A 10,721-nucleotide genomic window follows, 5' to 3' on the forward strand; every position below is an offset into this window, starting at 1 on the left:
TGTATATACTGTAGGTGTGAGCACATATAATGTTTATACTATGTTATATATTTTATATGTATATATGTGTGTATGGAGAGAGAGAACCAGAAAACCAGAGAACCGAGGGGAGTGGGGGGGGAGTGGGTTAGAAAGATAGGATATAAAGGGGAGGGAGGAAGGGAGGGACAAGTATTTGTTAAGTGCCTACTAGGTGCCAGGCTTTTGTGCTAAATGCTTCAAATATATTTTCTCTTTTGATAATACTGATCTTATTTTGACTTTAAAAGCCAAACAGGGAAGTTTATTATATTTTCTATTATCCTTAGAGGTTATAGGAAGCCCTTGGAGTTTATTGAGTAATGTAATGTGATACATGATCATATTCCTGAAGCAAATCATGCCATCTGTCCACTCTAGGCATTTTTACTGGCTTTCCCCCATATTTGGAATGCTCCCCCTCCTGCCTCCTGCTTCCCTGGCTTCCTTCAAGTTCTAGCTAAAATCCCACTCACCACAGAAAGTCTTCCCCAATGCCATTTTAGTGGCTTCCCACTGCTGATAAATTCCAATTTATCTATTATATAACTTGTTTGTACATAGTTGTTTGCATGTTCTTCCTCGTTGGATTAAAATCCAACTCCTCATTGGCAAGGATTGTCATTTTCTTTTCTTTTTATCCTCAGAGTTTAGTTCAGTGCCTAGGGAATAGTAGATACTTAAGAAATGTTTAAGGAAAGTTCCTTTGGTAATTGTGTGGAGGCTGTATTGGAGTGGGAAGAGATTTAAGAGAGAAAGAGAGACCAATTCCAATCTCAATTCTGCTACTACTAGTTGGGGAATCTTGAGAAAATTAGTCACTTCCCCTGTCAAGGCCTGTCTTCTCATTTGTAAAAGAAGTGGGTTAGTACCTGAAAAATCTCTTAGCAGGTGTCAGCTAAATCTTCCTCCCAAAAGGAAAATCATCCTTAAAGGGAAGGCATCTCGTTGATCTTTATTCTTGTTTGTTTAGTTGCTTGGTTTCTTTCTTTCTTTCTTTCTTTTTCTGTAGCATCAGCCCCTCTTGTTCTGTGTCCTCCATAGATTGGATAAAATCAATCCATCCTTGCTCAGGAAGAAACTACATCAGAAGCCAATTTCCTCTCCCTGTCTTATGTTCTTATTTTTGTAGTCCCCAAATCTAAACTCTCTTCTGTGACCTCCTATACATCTGAGGGGCTGTGGCAGGCTCCCACGTTGTCATTCTTCCCATCAATTATTGCCCAGAGTAGTAGTAATAATAATAGTTGGCATTTATAGAGTGTTTTAACTTTGCAAAACACTGTACAAATGCTATCTCATCAGAGGTTAGTTTTCAACAAGATATCCTATCTCTCCTACTCCCTACTTCCAGATATCGGGCTCATTTTATCTCCTTTGATCCTTGGAACTGAAGCAAACTGGGTAACTTCCAATACCCAGCCCATCCCAGCTTCCATCCCATCCCAATTCTGATTTCTGTGCCTGCCCTTCTCCCCTAACACTTTCTGAAGAGATACTCATGCATCTGGGTCAGTTAGGAGGAGTTCTGATGAGAAAGGGAGAGGACAAATGAAGTTGAAGGTTCCACTCCACCCTCAGCAGAACCCAGATCCCTTCAGATGAGTTCCTCAGTACCCAGAATGCTAAGGATCCTGGAGACAATGACATATGAAGATCAGTTGAATGAACTATAGATGTTTAAACTGTAAGGAGTATGATAATTGTTTTCAAATACTGGAAGGGCTAGCAGTGGAAGACAGACTAAACTTGCTCTGTTTGGTTTCAAAGAATAGGACTAGGAACAATAAGGGGCAATTGCAGAAAGAGAGATCTAATCTTGATATAAAGAAAAAGTCTCCCACAATTAGAGACTTCCAAAAGTGAAGTGGGAAGTAGTGGCTCTTCTTTCCCCCTTAAATACACACTTTTACTCCCAGAGGTCTTCAAGCAAAGATTGCTTTGCCACTCAAGAGGAATAGTGTGTGTGTGTCTGTCTGGGGATTCCTGTTAAAGTTGCAATAGAGGATCTTTAAAGTCTCTTCCAATTATACAATTCTGTCATTTTGGTTCCTCTGATCCAGTCCAGAGGAAAAAGGAGGGAAGGAAGCACTATTGAGGAGGGTGAAAGCTAAGAAGCTACCTCTAATTTCTCTCAGCTCTCACATAAGGCATCTTAATTCCCATTACCCCCAGGACTCAGGCTTGGTCTTTCCTCCCTTTCCAACTCCCCCACACAGAGATAAGTGCATTTTTCTGGCAATCCCAGTTAGAGGTTCACCCTGGGGAAACGTGGGAGGGGGGATGCAGTGAGGGAAATTCCCATGCCTTCTGAAGCTAGAGATCATGCCTTCTTCCTCTGTCTTGCTTTAGGGGGAACAGAAACCTCAGAAGAGATTGGTCATTATCACCGCCCCCCCAAAGATTTTAAAATGAGTTACCCTTTCCCTAATGGAAAACACCTTTTCCCCTCCCCTTTACCTATCTTTCACAATCTAGTCCCTTCCAAAATCTTCCAGAGTGTAAATGGGAAAGGGAGGAGCTGATTTGGAGTTCTTCCTTCTCACTTAGAGAGACTGAATTTTCAGAATAATATTGAGGCGACAACATACCCCAGAAGCAGGGGACTGACCACAAAGACCTCTTCAAAGGCTCTGGGAAACTCTAAAATAGAAAGCCTTAGAACAGCTTAGGTTCTCCATTCAGGGCTCCTCCTTCTTAGCTCCCAGACCACATCAAATATTAACCCCTTCCTGTCTGTACTTTATGGCCTTCCAATAGAGACTAAAATGGGAGTAGAGATGGGAGTGAAGACCAGGTATCCTTAGTTTCCCTATGTTAATCACCACCACCCACATGCTCCCTCTGAAACCTAAATCTTGGTATGGATAACTTCCTGAACTCTACTACAAGCTCGGTGGGAGCATATCTTCTTTTCCAAGAAATAGAAAGCAATGAATGAGCTGATCTGCTCATAGGGAAAATGGAAAAATCCATACTGGTTCTTGTTCCATTAGTCCATCCCTTAGTTCCCCTTCCATCTGACCTGGGAAAGGGGTGCCTTCCACTTTAGGGGAATCCAGGAAGTCCCAAAGAATCTCCTTTTCTGTTGGATGCATCTCTTTTCCCAGCTTTGATTTCTTTGTGGTTTAAATAACCTCACATTCCCTTCTCATTCCTAGATATTTTCATAGCCGCTAGACCTCCTCTCCAGATGTCCCCAGTTCCTATCCCCTTTCCTAATGTTCTCAGCCCCTCCCTTCTTCCACAGTGTTTTTCATCTTCTTTCCCTCCCTTCCAATGTCTCCTAATCCCTCTCTTCCGAATGATTTCTCCAACCTTATCCCCTTTCCCCCACTCCCCAATCCTTTACAATCTAATGTCACTGAGGAAGCTGGGGTCTTCACACAATAGCTTGCCCCCGCCTCTCAGTCTATCTCTTCCTCAGACAGGAAGCAGCAACAGACAATAACATGGCCCCCACCTTCTCAGCATACTGTCTGTCTCCTTACTCTCCCGCCATGGCACTTACCTGGAGCTTGGGAATTCCGAGCCTCCCTCCCCCTTGCAATCGGGATGTTCCCATCTCCCTCTGTCTCAGTTCTTGCCACACCCCCGCCCCTCACAGCATCCTCATCTCCGCCCCTCTGGTCCTCATGTCACCATGGCAACCGCATCTCCTTTGGGGGGTGGGGCCATAATCTCCCCCATCACTCTCCTCCAAACCTCCCCACCTTCTGCAGCAGAAAACCAGATGTGGGGGGAAATTGTATGAGCAACCCCCAGGCATCTAATTCTCTACCATCCCCCTCACCTCTCCACAGATCAAGATGCAGATGTGCTCCAGATGTGGCAAGCAAATCTAACTGTGGCCAATACTTCTTGTGCAGACCTTTCCTTTACTACTCCTACTCCTACAAACCCTCCATGCCCAAAGGGACTGTTTGAAACATGGGACACCTGGGTTCCAGACTAGTATGGTAATAAGGATGGTAATAGCCTATACAAATAAATATGTATATCAGTAGGCAAATGAGGTGGTGTGCAGTAGCGTTCTGGTCCAAAAATCAAAGAAGTTTTTTTTTTTCCTCTTTTACCTGCTTTTGAAGGGAAAGGGGACCTTAGCACATTAAGCCCCAAATCTTTAAATCACACACTAACAATGCCCAAATAAGAAAGGAGTCAGAATGGCACTGAAATAAGAACAGAAGGTAGATATCAGAAAGTAATTCCCAATGTTTGGGTTGGACTCTCTTCTTTAAAGAACTTAATCTAGTCAGGTGGGAAAGAGGAAGAGCCAAAGGGTCAGAGACAAAGGTTGGCCCCCTGCATTGACAGGATCAGGTTGGAGGACCTAGGGATCAAGGTTTATTTTATCCTATTACTTCCTCACCCCAATCCAATTCCCAGGTTTCGTTTCGTTTCTTCTCTCTCTCTCTCTCTCTCTCTCTCTCTCTCTCTCTCTCTCTCTCTCTCTCTCTCTCTTTTTCTCTCTCTCTCTCTCTCTTTTTCTCTCTGTCTCTCTCTTTCTTTTTTTAAGGACCCATTAGGCTGGAACTTGGTAAAGTGAAAACTGCACTAATCTTATATTCAGGGAGCCTAGCCTAGGTTTGAATCCTAAGCTCTGACATTTCCTAGCTGTGTGACTACAAGCAAATTTTCATATCATAAAACTAGAACTGGAAGTGACCCTGGAGACTGGACACAGGGTCCAACCATCTCATTTTACAGATTTGGACTGACTTGTCCAAGGTCACAAAGGTATTACCATCAGAGGCAGGATTTGAACCCAGTACCTCAGATTCCAGAGTCCATGCTCTTTCCACTATCACACTTAACCTTTTTGAGGCTTTTTCTTCATTCACAGAATGGGGATAATTATGCTTGTTCTACTTACCTCAAGAATAAATATGAGGAAAAGTACTTTGTAAAAACACTACAAAATGTTGAAGAGGGGCTGCTAGGTGGTCCAATGGATAGAGCACTGGCCCTGACAATCAGGAGGACCTGATTTCAAAATCAGCCTCCCTCATTTACTGGCTGTGTAATCTTAGACAAATCACTTAATCCTGTTGCCTCCTTCTTCCCCCCTCTCCTCCCCCCCCCCCACAAAAGAAAAGAAAAGAAAAAAGAAAAAGCATTGTAGAAAATGTTGAGTCCAAAGTGTTTGAGGCTTTGAGGTGCTGGGGCTTTTTCTCAGAATCACTGCATTTCCAGGAAGAAATAAAAGAAAAAGGGTGCCGTGTGTGTGTGTGTGTGTGTGTGTGTGTGTGTGTGTGATCAGATTTGAAGGGAGTTTCAAAGATTACATGAAATATGCCCAGTTCCCCTTTCAAGTGGCAACCAGTCTGGGGTAAAGTTAGGAGATGAGTAATTTCCTGCTGAGCAAGGTAGAAAGGGGAAGATTAGTTAGACCCCCATCCTCTCTCCACCACTTCCTGTCCAGCTTGCCCTATCTGCATTATAAGAAGCTGTGGGTGGAGCTCTTGTTTGGGTGACGGACTAAAGATGCTCCCAGTTCTGCCCTTTTTCCTGGGACTTAGGACTGGGAAATATAAAAAGGAGATAATGACAGTAACTGGAAGAAATAGGTACTGGATTTAGAAGGAAGGCATTAGAATGAAGAACAGATTTCCCCCTGAGAAATTCTTCCTCAGACTGACAATGATAAGCTGTCTTCATTTTCTCATCATTTAAATAAGGAGATTGAGTTCAATGGGTCTTGAACTCCCTTCTAGCTCTGCATCTGTGATCCTCTTTCCAGCCTTATTGAACATGATTTCCTTTCCTATAGCCTGCAATTCAGCTAAACTAGCCTTCTCTCTGTTCCTCACTTACCCACTTTAATTCCCATCTCTGTGCCTTTGCCCTGGCCATCCCCTCTGCCTCTCAAGTACTCCCTCCTGACTTTGGTTTTGGAATTCCTTTAAAATGAAGCTCAGGTACCATCTCCTATATGAAATCTTTTTTGATCTTCCCAAGATCTAGTCACTTTCCTCCCAAACAATCTTGTATTTAACTATTTTATGGATTCGGATTGATGCTTCACATATTTTTATCTTTGTTGTCTTCCCTAATAGAGTTCAAGGTACTCGCTAGTAGAGATTGCTTCATTCTTTGTGCTTGTATCCCTAGTACAGTATCTGGCAACAGTAGATACTTGTTAATAGATTGATTGATTCCAGTTTACCCAGTTGATTTCTTATGACCCAGTTCTTGCTACTCAAGAAAGAAGCTAAGTTACTATGAGAAGGGAGTGAGGACTTTGACCTTGGGTAGAGACACAAGGGAGGAATTGGTTGGGGTAAGCTGGGCACTTGGATCCTTCCTTTCCTGGGCCCATGGGAGAGAAGCCTTTTCTTTAATCTAAACTCCAACTTTCCCGATAGACCAATTTCATCGCTATTAGTTTGCTTCTCTTCCTCAGTCTAAGTTTCCTCATCTTGGGGGAGCTAGCATGCCTGGGGATTAGAGCTGAGACTTGAGGGAACCCAGGAAATAGAGATCTGGCAGGGAGTGAGGGTCATAAACTGAAGAGTGGAGAAAAACAGTAAAGATGAGGATCCAAGCACCCAACCTCCTTGTGTCTGTCTTTCAGGATCTCAGTGAATTATCCATCTTGTACCTAAGTATCAGAAAACTTTCAGTCCTGGAACTGTATTCTCTGAAGAATTCAGAAATACTGGGAACCCAACTAGGGACTCCAGGAACTTGAATTAGGGTTAGAGAAGAAGAAATCCAGGCATGCACATGTCCCAGCCCCCAGCTCCAGAGACTTAGGGTCTCCTCCCCCAACCCCAGATCTTACCCCTGGCCCAGCAGTAGAGACCCCAACCCAAGCGTCCAGGCTCTCAGAAGTGTCTGTATCAGGCAGGGGGCGGGACAGGGAGGGCATGGTAGGGGGAGGTCCTCTGGTGCCAGCCCCCTCTGGTGCCCCAGTTCCCAGGCGGCTCTTAAAGGAGCCAGGTTGGATTAGCTGGGGGCAGCTTAAGGGGGTTGGTATGTGTGGAAAAGTGAATGGTGGGACTGCTAGGGCCTTAGATCCACTCCACTCTCTTGAGTGTCCCAGATCCACACTGTTCAGTCACTCCTGGATTATGGAAATCCTATATTCCCAGAAACTTGGTTTCTACTCTTCTTGAACCTATATTCCCTTTAGGGTTCCTAGTATCCAAACCTTCCAGTTCTCCTTGATCACAGACTACCATTCCCCACAGGGGTCCAGACACCCAGATCCCCTCCCCCCCAGCATTAGTGCCACCTCATTTCCTGATTGGAGCTGCCAGCTGGCACTGCCTGGCACAGAGCATGGGCACCCGGCCCCTGAAACAGGGCTCAGGGAGCATAAAGGGATGAAGGGGGAAGGGAACTTGATCCTTAGATTCTATAGGACAGACTTGACACATTTAAGGAGATGAGTGGACCCTGGGGCACCCCTAAGTGCCTGGGGGAGAAATTTTCCTCCTTCCCCCTTCTTGTTTGCCTCCCTAAGCTTTTCTTGTTCCTATCTGTGGAGTAATTATGGAAAATTAGGGCTCTGAGGTGAATGACAGGGACTCAAGCAGCTTGATCTTGATCTCCACCCTCCCCTTCCTGAGGCTCCAGCCTTTGACAGAAAACGGGAAAGTAAGCCCCTCGATTTGGTCCTTTGTCTGTGTAGGGGTGGGGCATAGGGCCGGGTGAACAGAACAGTTATGTAGGAAAGTATTAAGAGAAGAATTGGAGAACTGGGTTTTAGCCTGGGCTTTGTTGTTAACTGGCTCTGACCTCACTGAGTCTCAATTTCTTCATCTATCAAACGATATAATGTGTATATTTGTGTGTGTGTATATATAATATAATTATAGGTATGTATATAATTATAGGTACATATTGTAGCTGTATATATGCATGTATGTATAGGTTTCTGTTATATATGTATATTATATATTATTATATGTACGTAGATATCAGAAAAATGTTTGTGTATATACACGTGTGTGTTCATGTATACATACATGTGCATTTATACACACATATGTCCAGATATTTAATTGTACAAGGAACTCCTTGTGAGCAAACTTCCTTTACCAATACATATCAGATATCAGTATTTTTCTTTACAACACAAGATTCTTCAAGCATTGCTGGGACACAGAGCAGTTGGGGGGGGGGTCTCATCCAAGGTCCCATCCAGCATATGACCAGAGACTAGCTTGAATCAATATCTTTCTGTCTCTGAGGCAGTCGCTAACATGCTGCTTAATGCACTGTATATAGCACTTTACAAAAACCCATAGTTCACATTTGTATGACACCTTAAGGTTTACAAAGTGATTTGCAAGCCTCAGTCCAGAGAGGTAGCTTCCGGCAAGTCTTTATTTATCCCCACTTTACAGAAATCGAAGTTCAGGGCAGTTGCCCATAGCTGAGCTGGGACTTAGATCGCTGCTGACTCCCAGCTCAGCTGATCTTTAATGATACCACGTTGCCTCTCTTAGATTAGCCTAATGATTTCTAAGGTCATTTCCAGATCTGAGATTCTGTAGTTCTTTGTGAAGCTGGAAAGCCAAAAAGAAAGCCACAGAGAGAAGCTGAAATAGCAAGATCGTGCCTCCTTGTACCAGGGGGATGGATGGATAGCACCCTCAGATGGCAAAAAAGAGAAGTACAAACAGGTAGGAGACAGAGCTGTTGATATATACATGCTCAGCTTTTAGAGAATAAAGTCAAGATGGCAACCACCTCATAATGGAAAGAGCAGCTTTGGAGTCACCAGACATCTACGGCCAGATCTCTGTATGTGACTTGACTTTGGACCAGTCATTTCTGCCTCTTCTATAAATTGGGCATAATAACAATAGTCCAATTCCAGGTTTTCAAAAACTCTTTATATTGGCTCATCGGCTCATCATAACAATCTAGGGAGATAGTTATTACCTTCATTTCACAAAAGAGGAAACTGAGGTTCATGTAGGGAAATGACTTCACTATAGCTGGTGTTATTTTTCAATTACTTGACTAGAGTCATTGAGGAGTCCTGGATAACTCTCAAAGATTTTAAGATGCAGAATAGTTCCAACCAACCTAGATGGAAGAGCTTTCCTTGTTGTTAAGTTCCTTGAGAGATAAACAGCATAGTTCTGGAGCAAATTGATCTCCTATAGAATCTTAGATTTATGCAGGAAGGCATCTTAGAGATCATTGAGCCCAAATCCAATAGATGATAGATGAAGAAACTGAGACCCATAGAAGTTTTAATCAACTTGGCCAATATCACACAGTAAATGGAAGAGCTGGGATTTGAACTAAGGTTTTCTGACCCCCAAATCCAGCTTCTCTTCATGCTACCATACTTTCTCTGGAGTCTTCCATATCCCCTCTGTTTTCACCAGGTCCCTATTACCTCGAGGACATCATGCAGTAAAGCATTTAAAGCCCTCTACAATCTTGCTCCCATCTATCTTTCTGGTCTTACTTTATTATTTTTCTTCAAGTACTTCTTGTTCCAACGAGTCTTGCCTGCTAACTGTCCCAAGACATTTCATTCCCAAATCTGGGCCACTGTATGAGTGGTCACCCATGGGAAACCACGGCACCTTTTGTCATCACCTCAAAGAATACCCTCCTTCCTTCAAGATATAGCTCAGGCACATACACACACAATATGTTTGTGTGCATGTATCAATATTGTATACAGTGCTGATTGTGTATATGTATGCATGTACACACATGTATATGTGCATGTACTTGTATATACACATGCATATATCTGTGTCTTTCCATACATATGTATACATGGATAGAAGAGTTTTGCTTGTTGGAAGTTTCCTAAAGTGATAAACATCATAGTTCTGAGCCAAACTGACATTCATATATAATATATACACAGTAATATATTGCATATACATATGTACATATCGGTTATAGGTTTACAATGCATGTGTGTACATATATACATGTGTTCCACAATGCGCCCACCTGTATATTGCATGTGTTTTGTAATGTACCTATACATATGTATGTAAACGTGAACATATACACATTTCCATATAGCAAATACATGGCTATTGCACATATAATGCACCGTGCAGTACACATGTAAAGATCATACATGTGTGTATTGTTCGTATGTATATGCCATGTACATGTACATAGCATACACATGCATATACATTCCTATATATAGATTTTCCTGAACCAGTCAGGAACTCTCTGACTCTTGAAATTGTTGTGTTACTTTGTATTTACTTGTCTATGCATTGTATCCCCCTTATAGAATATAAATTTCTTAAAGACCTCGATGTAACTTTAGTTAGTGTCTTTGTATCCTCAGTGCCTTATCCACAAGGACTTTAAAAATGTTTCTTGAATTAAAGTGTAAGAAGCAGGATTTGAATCTATTCTCCTGACTTCAAATCCAGTAGTATGTCTGCTGTATCACACTACCACGCTGATACATACTTGTCCTGGTTACCATTACATTTAGCCTTGCCTCTGGGATTTGGGAGATCCTCAACAAGATCAGAAAGCCTGCTGCTTAGCAGGGGATTGGGAGAAGCAGGGGCTTCCTTTTCCCAATTTAAAGAAGATCTTCCTTCAGCGTTCTTCTTTCTAGTGTTACCCACTCAGCATCAGAGTTCCCAGGTGCTCACACTTGTGTTTCCAAAGACTCTCAATCCTTGTTACCAACCGTCTTTATAATGATACTAATTATTGTTATTAATAACTCACATTTCTATAGC

This window comes from Antechinus flavipes, chromosome 4 (genome assembly GCF_016432865.1).
Source record: "Antechinus flavipes isolate AdamAnt ecotype Samford, QLD, Australia chromosome 4, AdamAnt_v2, whole genome shotgun sequence".
Classification (NCBI taxonomy): Eukaryota; Metazoa; Chordata; class Mammalia; order Dasyuromorphia; family Dasyuridae; genus Antechinus; species Antechinus flavipes.